This window comes from Ambystoma mexicanum, chromosome 13 (assembly GCF_040938575.1).
Source record: "Ambystoma mexicanum isolate Mex_15411 chromosome 13, UKY_AmexF1_1, whole genome shotgun sequence".
In the NCBI taxonomy this organism is placed as follows: domain Eukaryota; kingdom Metazoa; phylum Chordata; class Amphibia; order Caudata; family Ambystomatidae; genus Ambystoma; species Ambystoma mexicanum.
This window is the reverse complement of record NC_090938.1, coordinates 325,410,679-325,432,374: the sequence shown is the minus strand read 5'-3', so window position 1 is coordinate 325,432,374 and position 21,696 is coordinate 325,410,679. Positions and strand designations below refer to the sequence as shown.

General features: G+C 48.3%; 1 protein-coding gene across 6 annotated transcripts in view; it reads left to right on the top strand.

Moving 5' to 3' along the window:
* Positions 1-21,696, top strand: part of RIPK3 (receptor interacting serine/threonine kinase 3) — a 429,719-nt gene that overhangs the window by 223,937 nt on the left and 184,086 nt on the right. The window contains exon 1 of one of the 6 annotated variants that reach the window (XM_069633811.1): positions 6,577-6,714. The exons of the other annotated variants lie outside the window; for them this stretch is intronic. The gene's annotated coding sequence lies outside the window, so the exon portion shown is untranslated. Of the gene's footprint in view, positions 1-6,576; positions 6,715-21,696 lie in introns of those variants that run through there. 6 annotated transcript variants of the gene reach the window in all.

Genomic DNA, 21,696 nt, shown 5'->3' with positions numbered 1-21,696 from the left:
AAGGCTCATGGGGTGGCGTAGGTGCACTGACACATGGGTGTGCTGTGGGAGCCTGTGGTGGTTCCCACACACTGCACCCAGTCACAATGTCCGCCTCATGGATATTCACACTGGGGGATGGTGTCCTGGGCTGTTCACATTAAATTTGGTATTTGGGGTGGGGACAGGGGTGTTGACTCTCACCTTCGGCCTCCTGGGTGGCAGTGCCTGCCTCTGCTCCTCCGACTCCCTCTATCCATGCCATGTCTATGTTGCTGCTGAAGCGCTCCTCTCATGGCATGAGCTCCAGTGGTGTGGGCGTGGTGATCATCCTCCAGTTGCCATGCAGTCTGTCCGGTGCTGGGCTTGGATGCCCCGGATTTGGACCTGCAGGTCATTGAACCGCTTCCTGCAGTCTTCCCCATCCCTGGGGACATGGCCAACTACGGATACCTTTTTGCTGATGTGCCCTAGATGTGGTTGCAGAGCTTTGAGATAGTTTCTTTTCTGGTGTGCCCGTACAGCTCCTCATAGTGCCCTAACACCTCCTCCACAAGGACGTTGAGCTCAGACTCTGTAAATGTTGGCTTACATAGCCGTTCCTGTGCTCACTTGCCACTTGCATGCTTCTGTGACATTGTGGGTGTTTGTTAGGGAGAATTCTCCAGAATGGCTAATTTCCCTTACCTACTGAGTCCCTCAGCAGCTTTGCTGGATTTCTAGGATTTCTTTTTTTTCACCTGGTAAGAGTGTGAGCCTTTTTTCCACACTCTTACATGTGTTTTGCTGTGTGTGTTTAACATTTTCTGGTGTTTATAGACTGTGGAGCCTCACCTACTCCATAGGCATCATCTCTTTACTGTGTTTTAAACAGCACCTTCAGTGCAGTGACACAGGGTTGTCTTTTTGGCTTCCCAACTCCGACTCCATTTTCTGGGACTGACTAATGTCTCCCAGAACATGTAAAGTTGCCATTGACTTTATTAGTCTCTTTTTAAAAATCACAGACCCAGTACAAACTATCTTAAATAGAGTTATGGAAAGGGTTAATACTTATCACTTTTTGTCTGTTTATCTTGGAGCATTGTTTTGCTCGATTTTCATTGAGATTTGGCTGGTGGCAGTGGTAACTACCCTATTTTTCCTACCACAGTTATCTTAAATAGCCCTGGTATTGTTTTAGGCTATCTTGGTAGCCTCGAACTTAAACCCGCTAGACCATATACGTTTTTATACGGTTCGGGCTGGGTTTAGTGGCCATTCCTTTCCCGTGTTTTATTCTGCGTGGGTTTGGTTCCTTTGTTCGCCGTTTTTTTTTCGCAAGCTTCTGCACAGAAGACCTCCTTAGGCGCCTGTATGTCTGGTGGGGACAGGATGTGAGGGAGGGGTTTAGGACTCCCTGCACAGGGTCTCCTTGGGACCCATGTCGCACTCTGAACTGATTGGCTGTGGTGACTGTCCCGGCCGGACAGCCACCCTGCTGTGTGATTGACAGCCAGGCTGGGTGAACCGGGGAAAACTGCACAAAAAGCAGGTCTCTGGGGCTGGAAAGGCAGAGTAGCCACTGAACGAAAGAACCGAAGAGGAGCTTACAGAAGAGGACCCCTGCAACGACTGAACCGTCCGGTGAAGCCCTTCTGCAGGTCCAAATCTTCATACTCCAACGACAGGGAAGATCTTCAAGGAATCATCTCCCCTTGAGCTGGTGGGAACAACCAGTTCACCAAACTGCACGCCCGGTCTCCCATCTCTAGTCAGGAGAAACGGACCCTGCTTGCATTTTAAGGAGCACACCTTTTATTTGTTGCTTTGCTCTGCTGCTGGTTTCTTCCTTGGGCAGTGCAGGACCCTCCAGTCTTCCTACTTCATGTCAGTCCAACATTCGCTTCAGGAACCATGAGCCTGCAGGACCTGCGAGGAACGTCCGCCTCAGCTACAGCCTTCTGCTCCATTTAAGGTACTGTTCAAATCCGGTTGATCGTTTCGTTCAGCCGCGGTGAAAGTGTGTGAAACCTTTCGCCAATCCGAGGGCGTGTCCTTCTCCATTCTTTAAGCTAACTTTTCTGCCGACCAACTTCGTCCTGATCTCTTGGCAAATACTTAACCGCGAACTACCCTGAACTGTCTGATCTTGAGCAACAGACTGTGACACATTAACATCGGCGCAGGTCTATTGAATTGAATTGATTTCCTCACTGTAGTTCCTTTTTCTATATTTCCCTGCCTATTACTTGTTGGTGCTGCTACTATTTTGGATAACTTTGTCATTCCCTCCCTTTTTGAATTACTGGAGTGCCATTTTGCTCACACTTCATTTTGAGCCTAACTTGTCCAGAATCTATTGGGTGTGGTGTAGTGTATTAAGAGTGTGATTTTTCAACTGCTTTACTTTAGTGAAATGTTTTACCATTGATGTGTAAATAAATGTATATTCTTTTACTCAGAAACCTTCAGTCAGTGTTTGTTTGAATCATAGTAATTGCTGTCCTTTGTGTAACTATTGATACTGCTCACTTAGTCTTGAGAAACCTCTGGCTGCTCCGCCATCGCTACCACTTAACTGTGTAGTACAGGCTTGTAACAAAGGTGAATTTGTACTGTCACTTGTAGTCTTAATTGTGTGTGGTGTTCCCAAAGGGTACTGCATATATTTCTTCCTAACAGTGTTCAGTTGCTGTGGATGGCTGCCAGGGGCTCCTATTTCTAATGGATTGTGATTTCGAAAATGGCCGCCATTGTTTTTCCCGTACCGACGGTGATGCTTTTCCTGCAAGCGCTATTACCATGCACTTTTTTACCATGCAATGTTGGCTGCCGGCGGCACTAGCGCTATTTACGCAGGGATTTTGCGTGTTGGCACACTTCCCAGCATTATTTGGGTCGAGCGTTATTGGTGTTCACACCGGGGACATGTGCGTGTGTCTGGCGGTTTCTGCCCAACAGCTCCCGACGTTAACACTAATACCGCTGGTCGGAAATTATGCTCAGATAACGGCCAACTCGTGATGAGGCCCTGAGACATTACAAGCATAGCAGCCCTGAAGAGTTGTGCTCTGAGCAATTGTAGGTATAGCAGCCCTGAAGAGCTGTGTGTTCTGAGCCGTCAAAGGTATAGTAGCCCTGAGGAGGTGTGTGTTCCGAGCCATAAACGCATAGCAGGCCTCAAGAGTTGTCTTGCATTCGCAGGTAGAGCATCCCAGATGAAATGTGTGTTCTGAATCGCTGAACATTTAGTAGTCTTTTTGAACAGCCGAAAGTTAAGTGAACTCTGTTACAATTAAATATGACCTACATCTTAAATGCATATCTCTGATGCAGACTCATTACTTCACCTGTTAACAGGATTTGAACAAACCGGTTACATAATCTCTGCAGCAGGGTTTTTGACCCACTAAGCTGTCTTTCCCAACATGCTGTTGACACTGAAAGGCACACAGGGTTAAGGCACTGGCAGTTCCATATGAGGCTTGCCTGACATAAATGCCTTGTCAGAAGCTCTAAGCCTATTTGGACTATCGTACATTAGTCAGGAGATTCTTAATGAGGCTTTGAAATGTGCTCGACTTTTGGCAGTGGGACTCAGAAATCGAACATGGTAGAAGCAACATTTTTGAAAAGTGCAAGACCGCGAAGCAAGGATTGAAGTATATGACAGCAATGCCATCTTCTCACACTGTTGTAGGTTGGGGGGAAGAGCCTAGACGCTGTTCTTGGTTCAGAAAATGCCAACACATGTTCCTGCTCTCTTACCAGCAGCTCTGTTAGGAAATTCAGTTTCTGTCCCAAAATATAGCAGTCCTGCTAAGAAATGTGGGCATGATGCAATCAGCCCTGCTGTGAATATTTGGCATTGTGCCACGATATGCATATGGCAGCTCTGTTGATAAACTAGGCTACTTTGCCTGAATATATAGCAGTCCTGTTGAGAGGTACCGGTACAATCTATGCCACTTGAAAATATAAACCGCACTGCTTCTACCTGTATCCATTGTACCTGCTTGCTGTGGGTGGTCAGAAGGGTGTTAAAAGTTCAGACCACATTCTTAACTAGAAACTAAGGAAAGATGAGGGTCGTTAATGAGACAGTGCGCTGATTAATACCACAGTAATGAAGGAATGTGGCCTGCTGCAGTAATATACTTCCACTCGTGTCCCCTAGTAAACACCAGTACATATGAACATGAGATTGATGATGGAAGTATGGATACAATGCGCAGATCCCCAAAATTCTTGAAAAAAAAAAGTCCATAAAACTTGTGAATCTGGCTTCAAATCCTAGATTTAATGGTTGCTAGACAGCCGACACCTGTTTCGACCTTTGGGGTCGTTCTCAAGGCGTAATTCAAAGTATGCGGTGAACAGTTTGGTAATTTTCACAATCAATTGATGTCCTCCAATGGGTTTATATCCGTAGGAAAGGTTGGTAATCTGTCGCTATAATAGCTGGTATCGGTGGACGATTTGCTCACGAAAATTTATTGGGATTTGACCCCTTAACTTAGCTTCAGCCATAAACATGACACCTGATGACTCATTCTGACTCACTAATCCTTTCTCCAGTCAGGTCACAGGGAATCCTTTAACCTATCAAATCCTTAGTGGGTTGGGCATAGAAAGTCAGCCTCCACACCCCCTCTGGAAACATATAAAAAGAACTGCTGAGACCCAGATAGAAGCACTCACTTTCCACTTCAACTGATTTCTTGCGAAGCGCTCTGCCGGAAAACTCCAGAGTCCAGATAGACTCCAGAACCACACTCTAGAACCCAGACTCTAGAACCTTGGAGAAGCAGGGGCCTAACCCAACAGCTGAACTCTTCAGCAGGCCTCAAAATCTTTTGCAACCTGATTCTCAAAAGCCGGGCTGTGTTATTTGCTTCTGGCTAGAACCCTGTGCCAGAACCAGATCCAGACCCAGAAAGCAGAGCTGTATCCAGAACCCATCAGACCCAGTTCAAGAGGCCTACCTGACCGCCGTGCAGTGCTGAACGGAGAACCTAGAGGGCCTGAGACCTGTCCTGTGGCGAGTGAAGTCCAAACCTGACCAGATCGGTGATGAGGCCCATTTCCATTCCATTCAAAAACTAGGAGTGAGTATCTATTCTAGAATTGTGCATAGTCATCTCTTAGTCTAAAGTAATCTTATCACATCCATTTCAACCTATTCAGAACTGCGTCCTGGTGATTTTAAATCTGTAACGCGCATTTGTCATTCTGAAAGATTGACTTTATTTTTGAAAATCTACCTCCACAAAAACGTTTGTATCTTTTGAACCTCACGTTCTAGAAGTGAAGTTTAGCTCCATTTCATTTTCTGTCAAAATAGCTGGCTCCTGCTTTCCACTGCTGAAATTCGTTTTCAATTTGATAATCACTCATGAATCATTGCTAGTGTGATATGAACTAATCCAAAGTTGCTATCACTTATCCTGAATCTCCTTTAGTGAATTAAAAGCATTTTAGCATATTTTCCCATCCATTGCAACCACATTCAAAGTATTTTTTTCCTGTTTGGAATCATACCTGTTTCTCTAAGCGTGCTGGGGGAACTGGAATTGAACTGCATTATTAATTGTATTCTTGAAACCTGTGTGTCCTCATTTCCATTTCTTCCTATTGCATAAGGGGGGGGAGTGAGTTGTCACAAGGGAAAAAGTAATCATATTATCTTGTGATTGAAATCATATCAAGGTTATCCTGTGTTGCATTCTTTCATATCTTGCATTTCCTTGAAACCATACAAAGTATTCTCTGCTACCTTATCCTTTTTATACCAACTCCTCATTAATTATAGAGAGTGTGCTATTGTAATATTACCCATTGTTGATCACTATTATATTCTTAAGTGTGCTATCAAATATTGATTTATTCATAAAAGTGATATATATATATATATATATATATATATATATATATAGTTTAATTCTTCAAATAAATCTTTTAATTTGCAAAACAAACCTACTTCTTGACTCAGTGAGGTCAGGGGGATTCAAAGAGAGGGGCGTTATATAAGGCCTCATCATCCAGATTTAAGAACTTGACATAAAAATATATAAATAAGGGCTTCCATTGGGCATCCCAGACTAGGCATTGACTTAGTTGGATTGCTGGATTGAAGTCACATACACCTGGGTGATGGGTCTTCGAGGGGTGGGAGTGGGACACTGGATAGTAAAACGCAGTATCCCCTTCCTTGTAACACCTTTACCTCATCCTACCAGGTGGAATATTTAGCAACTCTAAACCTCCCCTACAATACGAACACTTTCTCACAGAGAAAGCGGACTAACACCCGAGCAGTATACCTGATGATGTGTCGCAATACAATGGTCAGGCAAGGTCACGCAGTTACTGATCATCACACACCCCTGACTTCCATTACACTTCCCCACACGGATAAAAGGCGGAGTACGAGAGCACACTGAGTGAGGCAAAGCACACAAGGAAACAGCAGTTTCGGGACGGCAGTTGAGCAAGAGAGGAAAGACAGCAAAACCAAAGCTGATCGCAGGGAGGGAAATTCACTTGACCTTTTTGACAAGGAACCGTTACTTTCCAGAGACTCGAGAATAGAAAGCGCAAAACCAGGAAACCTGGCTGAAGAATCCTGCATTGTGTGTCAGAGATACCCGGGTCCCTCTTGCGTCAATAATCAATGTGGGGAGAATCAACAGCCACTGTGGTTCCATCCTTGGCTCTAAGAACAAAGCAACGTCAGTGAAATCAACCTATCCGGTGAGTTGGGGAGACTGATACAAGAACGATCTATGTTGAAGCCAAGGTTGCAAGCAGCAACATTGTATGGTGAGTGCTGGAATGGACATTGTTAAAATTGATGTGATAAGAGACGCAATTGATGGTGAACTGCTGATGAGTGATTGAACTTTAATGCAAGCAACAATAAGCTTCACTCCATCTGGCGTTGCACAAATTGTGTGTTTCTGTGCAGCTTCCCCATTGTAATGCCACTATGTACCTTGCCTATTTGAGCTATACCCCAACGTAGCTGAGATGCTGCGCTCAGCACTGCTTATATACCATCACTAGCTTTAACTATTGTCATGATTCCTGCCCCTCATGTCCCCAGCCCTCCAAGATGTCAGGCTGGAGCCAGGCCGCGATCACCTACATGGCCCTCAAGGGCCTCTCCATCCCTCCAAAGACTCACTTGGAGTCAGACTTGGCGCTTGTGGCACCAGACTCACTCACTCCCATAGGATAACATTGGGGATTGGACTTGTAGTGCATTGATGGGGACAAGATGGATGCCCCCACATATTTCGGTTCCCAGAACTGCATGTGCGGTCTAGTCTTTTGGGTGTGGTTCAGCCCAGAGACATCTGAGATACCCAGAGACTATTTAAACCACACCCAGGCTGAGAAACATGCTTTGCGTTTTGTGCACCTGCAGCGTGACACTCCCCGTGTTCGGATCGGTCTCCAGTAGGCCTGCATCTTTCTTCTGCGCTCAGCTCCTGCAAGAACAAGAACACCGTTAGGAACAGCCTTACCTTGCAGCGCTTCTGGTCATCATTCATCGCTCTTTCTGTTCTGCGGGCATCTTCGGCGGTGTCATTCCCATCCGGCATGCTGCTTCCTAAGGAAAGGGAAAAGAACAGAAAAAAGGCATTAGTAAGCATTCTGTAAATCTTTGCTTATTTTTAAATACTGTACAAGCTTCAAACGCTTACCTGAATCCCAGCCGCTCTGGGGGAACTCGTTCTCCCGAACTCATCATCCATCTGCAAGAGGGAAAAGACACTCCAGGTTAGCGTGGAAACATCTAAGGGTGCTGCATACCGTGCTTACCCACCGCATTTGTTCTTCATAACCGGCATCCACGCTGAAATTGTTGCAGCACCTAAAAGACACAGAAAAAGAACTCAGTTCAATGCAAATACGAAAGGGGGGCATCGCGCATCACGCTCTCACTCACCTTCAGCGCTACTCATCTCAGCAGCACGCCGCCATCCCCGGACGCGAGGCCATCATCTAAGGAAGGAAAGGAACGAAGTTGGAGAACTGTTCAAAAGACTCATTATACTGACTCTTGCCAGTGAAGTAACTAGGCAGCAACGAGCCCGCATCAATCAACGCGCCCCTGCGCTGAAAGCAGGACGGAGAGCACTCTATCCAAGAAAACAAGGCACAGTCTCCAGTCGAATAGCCTCCAGGGAAGGGTTCGAGGTCGTAAGAGGTCAGAACAGGCTGAGTGACATGCCCGTGGATACCAGGTGAGCGTTACAGAAAGCAAAGCCTCACATCAAAATCCACCTGGGCGTCATGGAAACGTCAGAAACTGACCAGTTAGCCCACATGTTGTGGCAGCTACGTTCCGAAGTACATGCAGCCAGGCAGGAGACCAACACCCTGAGGAGAGAGCTGATAGTAGCCAAAGAACGCACTAATGATTTAAGCCGGCAACTTCTCCAGGCACAAGCAGGGCATGCACCATTGCAGGGAAGCGTGCCCTCGATGCCAGCGCCATCAGCCAATCCCGTTCAGATAACCCTTCCTGGGGCAGTTCCCTTGGCCCCGCCCAAACGATTTATGGGGGATCCCAAGAGGTTTGCAACGTTCATGAACCAGTGCCGCCTGCACTTCCTTTGTAGGCCAGGGGCCTTTCCGAATGACCAATCACGGGTCTCTTTTGTGCTATCCTACCTGAGTGGTAGTGCCACAGACTGGTCTGTACCCTTTGTGGCCCAAGACGATCCTTTGCTGCATGACTTCAGGGGCTTTCAGCAGGAGATGGAAAAGCTGTTCGCCCGTCGTACTCATGGGCAGGCATTAGACAATGAAATTCTGTCCCTATGCCAAGGGTATCAAGACCTATTAACATACATAGCCACGTTCAATAGACTCGTAGTTGAAGCAGTATGGCCAGTGGAGAAGAGAACCACGTTATTTCATCGGGGATTGCGGGGGTAGCTCTAGGATGTTCTCACACAAGTAGTGAACCCCCCGAAAGACTGCTCAGAATTCATTGACCTTGTTGTTCAACTGGATCATAGGTTGCAGGACCGAAGAGCAGATCGAACCAGACCGGACCCTCGCCCTATGTATGTGCGTTCAAAGGACAATACTGCCCGAACAACGGAAGGTTCAGATCCCCTAGACTAAAGCGGAAAGGGATAAGGAGACAGCAGCAGTTATGTCTGTACTGTGGAAGGTCAGGTCATTTCCTTAAAGACTGCACTGTGAAGCCACAGAGGAGGACGGTAGGGGCCACGGACAAGGAAGATACCATCAAGGAATCGGAAAACTCCCCAGCCCAGCAAGTGTAAGGTCCACTTGTCGAGCGAAGAAACTGAACTACAGACGTCCCATTTTGCACTATCTGTGGTCTTGATCAATCACCAACAACCATCTCGGATGCACGCAGTAAGAGCGTACATAGAAAGTGGAGCCGTTGGGAATTATATCGACCAGGATCTTGCGGCAAAGATGGGGCTTCCATTACACCCTAAATCAACCACCAATACTTTTACCACTGTCGACGGCACGGAAATGGACACCAAGAATCTATCGTTTTCGACCTCATTAAGGCACCACAGTTCCAGTTGATTTTGGGAATGCCATGGTTGGTAGCTCACAATCCTCGAATCGATTGACAAGCAAAAGAATTGGTCTTTCCTGAGACTTGCGCCCACACATGTTATCGCCAAGAGAAACCACCAATAGACACCAGAACCTCCACGCTTGCGACTGTGGCAATCAGCACCCTACCAAGTGAATACCAGGACTTTCAAGATGTCTTTCAGAAAGAACAGGCTAATACCCTGCCACCGCATAGTGTCACAAATTGTGGATTTATCCGTAATGTCCAAATCACTTTCTAGTTCTGTTTCCTCCCCCTCTTCTTCACCTGAAGAAATATCCTTGGAGGTTTTCTTTCTTCTTTCTTTGACGGATGATTTTTTTATGAGATACGGTCTACCACGGAACGACGCCACACTGGTTGCGGAAGGTTTCCGGAAACCAGTGGCCCCAGGACTGTGATAGCCAGAACGGGAAAAAAGCCGCGCAGGCAAAAAACCCCGGAACCTTCTTGCAGAAGGGATGGTAACCACAAGGCACTGAAGATCGTTGGAGACACGAAAGCTTCGAGCAGGCAAGTGAGAATCAGGTAGCGTAACGGGGACCTGAGAGAAATCCCCCGTGGAAACGGAAGCGCTCGGGGAAACCTGGAGAAGGCGCCGCCGAGAGCGACCCCACAGGGAAGGAGGGACGAGAAGCCGAGGCAGAGATGCGTTGAAGCTTCCCTGAGGGTAGAGAAGAGAGACAGAGAGAGCGAAGGGAGGGGAACTGAGAGTTCCAGCAGGTAAGAGCATAGAGAGAGAAGGAGCAAAAGAAGGTACGGAGAGAGGGGCGAGTACCCAAGGAAAGGCAGGGCTCAGCAGAGCCAAGAGAAATGAGCAGGAGCGTGACAACAGCAGGATAGCGAAACACACACAGTTGCAACGCGGCGAGTTGGCAGCAACTGAACGCTGATATACAGGGGGCGGCCATGTTGGAAAAAGACTAGACCGCGGCTCGGAAAACGTGTCAAACGTAATGGAACAAACAATGGCGGCCCAATTTCCATCGATCCCAATGCTTGGCGAAAAAGGGGCGCATGACCGTATGCCCCCCCCTCCAGTGCGGGAGAACCCTGGTTTACCCGGATGGGCCCGATAGAACTGTTTTACCAGTCAGGGGGCATGAACATTGGAACTTGGTTCCCAGGAGTCTTCTGATGACGGGTAACCCTTCCAAGAAAGCAGAAATTCCAAACGTTCCCGATGATAACGGGAATCCTTGATCTTGGCTACTTCATATTCTTCCCCCTCAGGCCCTTGTTCCTCCACCAAGGGACCCAAAGGGGCTGTCGGAATGTCAGCCAAAGCGGGGCGTAACTGGGACGCATGAAACACAGGATGAATTCTTTTCATGCTGTTAAGCAGCTGTAGTCGGAAAGCGACCGGATTTATTTGAGAAGTCACTGTATAGGGTCCCACGAACCTGGGTGACAACTTAGATGGGTGAATCCACCGGGGAAGAAATCTGGTGGACAACCAGACCCTTGATCCTGTCTTAATTGTGGGTGTCTCAACACGTCTTCGATCTGCCAATCGCTTGTATCGGTCTCGAGCTTGAATCAGGGCTGTTTTGGCCGTTCGGTGTGCCTCCGTAATTTGCTGTAGACGGTCCTCAATAGTGGGACATACTGATGCGGAATCTGAGACCGGTAAAATACTTCTCAGATGCATTCCAAAGATATTGAAAAAAGGACTCAGTCCTGTGGCAGAATGGATGCAATTATTATAAGCAAATTCGGCAGTAGGCAATAGATCATACCAGTTGTCTTGTGTATCATTGGTATAGCATCGAAGATATTGTTACAATGTTCTGTTGAGTCTCTCGGTCTGTCCGTTGGTCTGAGGATGGAAGCCGGAGGATAGTGCTCGTTCGATACCCAATATCTGACAGAGAGCTGTCCAGAATTTCGAGGTATATTGACTTCCTCGGTCCGAGATAATTTTAGTAGGCAATACTTGCAACCAAAATATATCTCGTACAAATACCTCAGCCATCTGGGAGGCCGTAGGAATTCCCGGGAAGGGGGAAAAAATGAGCCAACTTAGTGAGTGTATCGCTAGTGACCATGATACACGTGTGGCCTCGAGATTCTGGAAGGTCCACTACAAAATCTGTAGAAATCTGTTCCCAAGGGACCTTGGGTAAGGGAATCTGTTCTAATAATCTGATGGGTTTTTTATTACAATTCTTATTTTGGGTACATTGAGCACATGCTTGGACGTACTTCTTTATGTCAGAGGACATTCCTTGCCAAAAGAACGATCTTTGAACTAGAGCCTCCGTGCTCTTCATAACCCGATGCCCTGCAGTGGGGTGGTCGTGACACCAAGATAACACCTTCTGCTGCAAGCTGACCTTTGGCAAGAACAATCTCTTGTCAACAAAGCACAAACCGTCTCTCAGGTTCACTTGAATATGAGGTGAAGAAGAAACAGGTAATGGTGCCTTAGTGGTGGCGGACCTGACTTGAGAGAGGAATGACGAGACAACGGCAATAAACACTGTCGGGAAACAACCTTTCTTTTTGGATCTGTGAAGGGTCTTCCGTGGAATACCGACAGGAGAGTGCATCTGCAATCACGTTCTGAGTATCTGGTACGGATGTGATCTCGAAGTCAAAATGGGCAAAGAAGTGAGCCCACCTAGCTTGGCGAGAGTTTACACATTCCATATTCTGCAAAGACCTGAGATTCTTGTGATCTGTTCTAATGAGGAAAGGATGACCTCCTCCTTGCAACAGATGCCTCCACTCTTCACAGGCCAATTTGATGGCTAATAGCTCTCGCTCAATAACAAAATAGTTTTGTTGGCTGGTTGTGAGAGTCTTCGAGAGATATGCGATGGGATGTTCCTCTCCTTCCTCTTCCTGCAGGAGAACAGCTCCCACTGCGTTTGCTGAGGCGTTCCGCCTCTACAATAAACCTTTTGTCTTGGTTGGGTTGAACCAGAATGGGTGCCGAACTAAATCTTTGCTTCAAGGCCAGAAATGCTGTCTCAGCTGCAGGAGACCAAACAAAGGGTTGATTTTCTTACTTTAAAAGAGCGGTAATGGGAGCTACTGTGGCAGAAAAATCTTGAATAAATTTCCTGTAAAAATTAGTGAAACCCAGGAATCTCTGGATCTCCTTTATAGTCTTTGGAGATGGCCAGTCCAAGATGGCTGAGACATTCTTATTGTCCATCTTTATCCCCTCTTGGGTGAGTATGAATCCTAAATATTGGACAGATGAGACAAGGAATTCACATTTACTGGGTTTTACTAAAAGATGGTTCTCTTGAAGACGATGGAAGACTTCGTAGAGGTGAATGATGTGATCTTGGTGGGTTTTTGAAAATACCAAGATGTCGTCAAGGTAAATGATCACTGAATGAAATAACAAGTCTGAAATAGTGCGATCCATGAAACGTTGAAAAATGGCAGGGGCATTGACCAAACCAAAAGGCATGACCTTATACTCATACAGGCCGTAGGATGTTCGAAACGCTGTTTTCCATTCATCACCTGTCCGGATGCGCAAGAGATGATAAGCATTTCTTAAGTCGAGCTTCGAAAAAACTGTGGCTCCTCTCACAGCTTCCAGTATGTCTGCAATAAGGGGCATGGGGTATCTATCACAAATAGTTACCAAGTTGAGCCCACGATAGTCAATGCAGGGTCTAAGCTCTGCGAAGTCTCTCTTAGCGATGAAAAACAACGGGGCACCAGTAGGAGATTTTGAGGGTTGAATAAGGCCATTGGTTAAGTTGGCATCCAAGTATTTCCGGAGTACTTCCTTTTCTTTCAGGGACAGAGAAAATATTCTGCCAAAAGCAACTAAGGCATCAGGTACTAAATCGATGGCACAGTCTTCAGGATGGTGTGGAGGTAGATCATACTCTGCCTTTTCCATGAAGACTTGATCATATACCTGAAACTGAGGAGGAATCAAGTAAATAGTCCGTGATTGAGCATTGACTGACTGTAGAATCGCCGGTTGGTATCTTGCAGATTGTAGGCAGGATTGTTGGCAATGGGGTGAAAGGAAACTGTGGGTGTACTTAGAACAGTCTATGGTGGGGTTGTGTAGTCGAAGCCAGGCAATGCCCAGGATGATGTGGAAATGAGCTGCCCGAATAGTCTTGAAGGATATGTCCTCCTTATGCTGTTGAATGGTAAGGCTGATCAGTTCTGTGGAATGGGTAATAGGACCCGAGCAAAGAGTACCACCATCAACTCCCTCTACCTTGAGATCTTCCTGATTGAGAACGCGCTGGATACCCATCTACTCGGCCCACAAGGTGTCTACAAAATTGCCAGCCGCTCCACAATCTATGAGAGCGAGAGTCTCTACTGACTTATCCCTCCAGGACAAGTGTAGAGTAACCACCACCAAACGGGTGTCTTCTGACTGCGTGGAAGGTGTGATGGATAATGAAACATAGGGACTTTCTGTAATTCCTCAAACCGTGGTCCCCCCCCCTAGGTTCGAGGCACCCCGTTTCCCGACCTTGGATGGACTTCGGGACAATTCCGAAGCAGATGTGAAGAGGAACCACAATACATGCAGAGACCCGAGTCTCTGCGTCTCTTCCGTTCTTCTTGAGTAAATGGAGCTCTCATGGATCCAATTTGCATTGGTTCATCCTTGCTTAGGGTTGTAGATGAAGGTGAGGGAGGTGGAACGGGGGCAGGAAAACCTGTTATTCCTTTCCCTCTCCTTCTCTTGTCTGCGTTCATTTATTCGGTGTTCCATCTGTAGAACTCCTGACACAAGTTTTGAGAAAGAGACGGGCCTAGGAACTCTTGCCAGTTCATCCTTTAGTTCCTCCTTGAGACCTCTGCGAAATATAGTGAATTGCGCCTGTTCTGACCAGGTGAATTCGGTATCTAGTCGCTTAAACTTTGTGATGTAGGACAAAAGATCCATCTGGCCTTGGTGTACCTCCAGGAGCTCCTCACACGCCATGTAGTTTATTTCTGGTCTTTCAAAAGTCTGTCTTAGCTTGGTAAGGAATGCTTCCCAATCTTGTAGGACCGGATCATTTTCGGTAACCAACGGGTTGGCCCAAGCCAAAGCGTTTCCGGACATATTGGAAACTGCAAACCCTACCTTGCTCAGACCTGTCGAGTATGCTGTGGATCGGAAGGCAAAGTACACATTACAGGCTTCAATGAATTCTTTAAGTGATTTAGGTGTGCCATCAAATCTACCCACAGACGGAGGTAGTGAAGGGAGATCAGAACGTGTTTCCCGTGTAGACACCAATTGTCCAAGTACATTTTTCTCCACCTTAAGGTTTTGTACTTCTTGATTGAGATTACGGACTTCCACATTAAGGGACTGGACTGCAGTAACCAATTCCTGGAGTTGTTCAGGGGTAGCCATCTCAGTTTGTGTTGGGCGTTGCAAACTGTCACAAATTGGGGATTTATCCGTAATGTCCAATCACTTTCTAGTTCTGTTTCCTCCCCCTCCTCCTCACCTGAAGAAATATCCTTGGAGGTTTTCTTTCTTCTTTCTTTGACGGATGATTTCTTTTTTATGAGATACGGTCTACCACGGAACAATGCCACACTGGTTGCGGAATGTTTCCGGAAACCAGTGACCCCGGGACCGTGATAGCCAGAACGGGGAAAAAGCCGCGCAGGCTAAAAACCCCAGAACCTTCTTGCAGAAGGGATGGTAACCACAAAGCACTGAAGATCGTTGGAGACGCGAAAGCTTCGAGCAGGCAAGTGAGAATCAGGTAGCAGAACGGGGACCTGCGAGAAATCCCCAGTGGAAACGGAAGCGCTCGGGGAAACCTGGAGAAGGCGCCGCTGAGAACGACGCCACAGGGAAGGAGAGACTAGAAGCTGAGGCAAAGATACGTCGAAGCTTCCCTGAGGGCAGAGAAGAGAGACAGAGAGAGCGAAGGGAGGGGAACTGAGAAGAGAGTTCCAGCAGGTAAGAGCATAGCGAGAGAAGGAGAAAAAGAAGGTACAGAGAGAGGGGTGAGTACCCAAGGAAAGGCAGGGCTCAGCAGAGCCAAGAGAAATGAACAGGAGCGTGACAACAGCAGGATAGCGAAACACACACAGTTGCAACACGGCGAGCCGGCAGCAACTGAACGCTGATATACAGGGGGCGGCCATGTTGGAAAAAGACTAGACCGCGGCTCAGAAAACGTGTCAAACGTAATGGAACAAACGATGGCGGCCCAATTGCCATCGATCTCAATGCTTGGAGAAAAAGGGGCGCATGACACATAGACGTTACAATTGCCAAATCGACCTGATACCTGGCGCACAAATCCCTTGTGGGTGAATTTACGCACTCACGGAACCAGAAAACCAGCACCTGAAGGCCTATCTTGACCAATACCTGGCCAACGGGTTCATCCGTCCATCGAAGTCTCCAGCAGCCAGTCCACTATTCTTCGTACCGAAAAAGGAGGGGGACTTGAGAACGTGCATCGACTATCGGGCACTGAACCAGATTACCGTAAAAAATCGCTACCCCTTGCCACTGATCCCTGAATTGCTTGATCAAGTAAAGATGCCCAAATCTGCACAAAACTAGACCTGAGGGGGGCATATCACCTTGTTCGTGTAAAACAGGGGGACAAATGGAAAACCGCTTTTCGCACCAAATATGGCTTGTACGAATGTCAATATTGGCCTTTGCAACGCACCTGCTGCATTTCAATACTTCATGAACGATGTCCTACGGGAATTGATTGATGTCTGTGCTCTAGTGTACATCGACGATATTCTAGTATATTCTGCATCAAAGCAGGACCACATTAAACACGTCCGATCCGTATTGGAGAAACTCCGTCAACACAGCTCTACGCCAAGCTTGAAAAGTGCTCATTCCATGCCTCTGAGGTGGAATTCCTGGGCTTTATTCTCAGCCTGAATGGATGTACACAAGGTAGATGCTATCCTGAACTGGCCATCCTCAAATTCATTGAAGGGGGTTCAAAGTATGCTGGGTTTTGCAAACTTCTACCACCAGTTCATCCCAGGATTTTCGCAAATCATGCATCCCATCATGTCATTACTAAGGAAAAGCAACAAAAAGTTCCAGTGGACAACAGAAGCCGAGGAGGCTTTCCAGGAACTCAAAGCAAGATTCACATCTGCTCCAATCTTACGCCACCCTCGCCCTGATCTCCCATACCTGGTGGAAACGGACGGCTCAAGCATGGCTATGGGAGCCGTCATCTCACAAAAGGACCCCGAAATGGGCGAGTTACACCCTGTTGCCTTCTGGTCGCGTAAATTCACACCCCCTGAACTCAATTACGCTATCACAGAACAAAGAACTCCTGGCCATTAAGTCAGCCTTTAAGGCATGGCGGCACTACCTCTTGGGCACCAGACACACAATCACTGTAATAACTGACCACCGGAACCTCCAGTACCTAAAAAAACGGCAAAGGCCCAATCTTCACGACAACCACGTTGGGCTCTTTTCTTTGCTGAATATGACTACATGATTAGATTTCGACCAGGGGTGAAGAACGGGAAGGCCGATGCCCTTTCCCGTATGGGGGTGGAAGAGCAAGGGTATCACACCCTTGACCCAATAGCAATCCACCCGAGTGACAAGCTCCTAGGAATCACAGCAACCATAACTCAGAAAGAATTACATGAAGAAATCCAAAACCTGATGAGGCCGGAGCAATTACAAGCGTGGAGTGCACAAGGAGAACATTACATGATAAAAGATCAGTTGCCCTATTTCAGGAATCGTTTATTCTTACCAAACCAAGAACTACGAGAACAAGTCATGTCCGGTTATCATGATTCCTTGATCGAGGGCCACCCCGGAATCGCTAAAACCCTAGCCAAGGTAAAACAAAATTATTGGTGGCCCACATGGTGTAAAGACATTATCCAATTAATCCTATCTTGTGGAGTGTGTGCTCAAAACAAGTCACCCAAGCAGAAACCGGCTGGGCTATTACAACCATTGGAAATCCCACCAGCACCCTGGCACACATTGTCCCTCGATTTTATTACTGATTTACCACCCAGTCAAGGGTTTAACACTATTCACTGCATACCACTGTCGGCTGACTTTTGGATCCAGGGACCCCCTGTGAGCCTCGCTGTTACCATCAGCTGTGTGACGCTGCGGACATCTGACTCACCCCGGGACGGAGCTCCGTGGAGTGCGGATCAGCGGCACCACCCAACACCGCAGCACAGACGGCCTGCGTGGGGGAGGGGCATAAGGGCGCGGGAGTCGAGCCGAATAGCTGCGCAGCTCGTTTGATCACCCGGCAGTCCTGCAATCGCACTGCGCCATTGCTGGCTGGTGGCCGGAGTTCGAGACTGGTGATCCCTCTTGATCTGGGCTGGAGCCGCGGGCGGTCGGAGCCGCCGTGGCTGACCCTGCACTGCTGTGCTGCTCGCCTGCCCTTCTCCCTCGCCCCTCCTCCTGTGGTGCTCCGGCCACGATTTTCAACAAGGTAAGGAGGCCGGGTGGCGGGGAGCAGGCTGTCTTCCCCAACTCCTGCGGCCGTGGACTGGGCTTGGGCCCTCTCTTCCCCCACTAGTGAGCGGGCTTGGCGGCGGCAATCGGCTTTGCTGCCCGCGGCGCTTTGAGCTGCCTGCGACCCGAGCGCTCCGGGTGAGCGGCTCAGGGCCTGAAATCCGTATCGTCCTGGACTCTGTGGGGACCTCCTCTCCTCCCACCTCAAAACACCCAATGCATTGACATCCATCTGAAAGACCATCGAGGGAATCCTTTGTAGTACGCTCCCTGTCCCTCTGGGGAGCCTGAACTAAGCAAAGACACCCTGATACCGGAGCTGCTCTGGAGGCACCCCCACTGGATTTCATAACCACCAGGCCGGCTGGTCCAACCCTGTGCACTTTGTTCAGCATTGAATTCGGTACTTGCCACGCGCTTACTTGGCAAGAGAGGGTGCCGCCCCTGGTCTCCAGCACCCGCCTTATACTAAACCGGTCTTGCTGTACTTTATCACCGGTTCCTTCATCCCCACCGACTCTGCTCTAGGAGTCACCCCCACTGCTACCACCACGTGTGCGGACCCTGCACATCGTAGGACACACATATGGCTTAACAAGAAGGCTTGGAGCATACCTTTGCCGCAAGTTGGACGCTGACCCACAGGCCCGAAAAGCTACATAACTATAGACCCAGATAGTCCAAATCTGCAGCTATTACCGGGGGCACTACACTACCTCCGAGTACCTACTTTCGCCCAGGATCCCAGTCCCCCGACCCAAACCCTTTGTCGTGTGCTCCGTGTTCTGCTGGGGAGCCTGGGATCAGTGGAGACGCCCTGATACTGGATCTGCTCTGGGGGCACCTCCTCTAGATTGCATAACCACCAGGCCGGCTAGTCCAACCCTGTGAACTTTATACAGCATTGAACTCGGTACTCGCCATACGCTTACTTGGTAGGAGAAGGTGCCGCCCTGGTCTCTAGCACCCGCCTCACACTAAACCAGTCCTGCTGTATTGAACCACCGGTGCCTTCACTTCCACCGGCCCTGCCCTAGGAGTCACCCCCACCGCTGCCACCACGAGGGCGGGCGTGGTCCATCGGGGCACACACATATTAAGTCTTGGAGCATAACTTTGCCGCAAATTGGACACTGACCCACAGGCCCGAAAAGCTACATAACTGTAGTCCCAGATATCCCTAATCTGCAGCTGTTACCGGGTGAATCTCACTACCTCTGAGTACCTACTTTCGTCCAGGATCCCAGACCCCGGGCCCGGCCTTCACCATGACCAAGGGAGCTAGTGCTGGGAAAAAGCAAAGTTTGTTAAACATGTTCACTAAAACGCCGTCCAAGCCTGTCCCCGATGACCCTGAGGGGCAACCTACTACCTCTGCCCCATCGGCTTCAGACGACTCACAGAAGATGCTGGAATATATTCGAGATGGCTTCACTACACTCCATACAAAACTGGACGTTATGAACGGGATCATTTCCTCCATAAAAGCTCATATCGAAAAAACGAATGGAAGAGTTGCTGAAGTGGAAACCAGATTGGGAGCTGCTGAAGATGACCTTGGCTCTCTACGCGCTGCAGTCTCCACGCTCACCAACCGGGTGACAGCGGTGGAGAAGAAAAAGGACGATCTCGAGTCCCACTCGAGACGGAACAATTTGCGCATTATTGGAATACCCGAGGACAATATTACAGAGCCCATGGAGGACTACGTGGAACGCATCCTCATGACACTCCTGGATGCCCCTAAACTCTCCCCGCAGTTCGCCATTGAGAGAGCACACCGCTCCTTGACCACAAAACCCAGGCCGGGTGCACCGCCGTGGCCCATTATAGCCAGGATCCTAAACTTCCGGGACCGCGATGCCCTCCTACGAGCGGCCAGGATCAAGGGAGAACTCCTCCTTGGAGCGAATACGATCCACCTCTACCCGGACTACTCTGTGGCGGTGCAACGGGAACGCCAATCATTTACAGCTGTGAAAAAGAGACTTCGAGACTTTGGAGCCAAGTACTCCATGTTTTTCCCGCAAAATTACGTATTGAACATTCCAACAAAACTTCCTCGATCCCGGAGGAGGCCTCTAAGTTCCTAGACCAGCACTTCCCTGGCTGATCCACTGCTGCCACAGGCCCAGTCTGTTATGGTATGTATTATGTCAGTCTAGGTCAGTGATGGGCCGCAGTTAGCCTTATTCATAATGGTTCTATGCCATGCACATTGACTCTGGTTGTTCGTCTGTTTTTTTCTTGCTGGGTTGATCCTCCGGGCTCCGGCTCGCTTGGAGGGCGGGATCTTGCTGTGTTTGACTATTATTAATACCCTATAGCTGCTCCAGTTTTTGTCACGGGCCTGTTCCCTGCCGGGGAGCCGGTGTTGAGGAAATGCTTACAATTATGATGTGTCATGGCTAGAGTCTATGGAAATGCATAAACATGTTGTGGCAGCCCTCCTGTCTTTACCTTAAATCCTTCACTCATGTATCCTAAACTGAACACACTTGTTATTCCAACTGTATTTGCACTCTCCTCACCCTCTTCTAGTCTGTCACGCCATGGCTAGGACAGCCAACAGGCCCTCAGGTGCTGATGCTGAGTTGTTTGTTGATGCTTTGTTGGGGTTTGGGGTTTCATTCCTCAAGTTGGGGGAGGGACGTGGGTGGGGGCGGGAGGATAGGGAGTTATGTTGAAAAAGTCTTGGCAACTACCAGAGAGGTCACACATGACACACTAATACTACACAGAATTATAGATGGGTTGACACATTGGCCTAGGCCGAGATGGCGTAGACCAACTCAAACCCTCAGAACAAAATTCAGAATACCCCTCCACACTAAGGGCGGATAACAGCCTAACCTTCATGAGCTGGAATGTTAGGGGTCGGGGCAACTACAAAAAGAGCGACATGGTATTCAAGTCCTATGCTTGCAAGAAACCCATGCTCGTGCTGAAAGTGCGACAGATTCTCTAAACAGTGGCGACCCCAGAGGTACTACACAAATTACTCCACTCGGAGCAGAGGTACCCTCACCTTAATTCACAGGAGCCTTAAGTTCAGTTGCTCCCACTCGCATGTAGACCCCATTGGGAGATATGTACTTATTGTTGGTAAATTTCAAAATCAAGAGGTAGCTATCCTGAATATATATGGACCTAACATTGACGACCCTGAACTTTACCTGCGCCTAGCCTCGATCCTTGAAAGTTACCCCAGATCCCGATCATATGGGGTGGCGACTTCAACACGATCTTAGATGTCACTCTAGATAGGTCGGGCTCCAAACCTCACCAGCTCTCAAGGACAGTTTACATGATCCTCACAACTTTACCCCGCTGGCAGTGGTTGACGCTTGGCGTTTAATGTACCCTGAGTCCCGCACGTACACCTATTACTCTTCAGTCCATGATTCACATTCTAGAATAGATAGATGGCTCTTATCTGACATACTAATTAGGTGCCTATCCCATCTGGCAATCCTCCCCAGAACGCTGTCTGATCACTCCCCAGTGGTCATCTCTCTAAACTGGGGACATGACTCTGGAAAAACGAGACAATGGAAAATGAGGCCCTATGCCCTCCTGGACCATACCTTCGCCTCCGAACTGGAGTCCTCCATTGAGGAGTTTTTTGAGGTCAACACAGATTCAGTACCCTCACGTGCCACTATCTGGG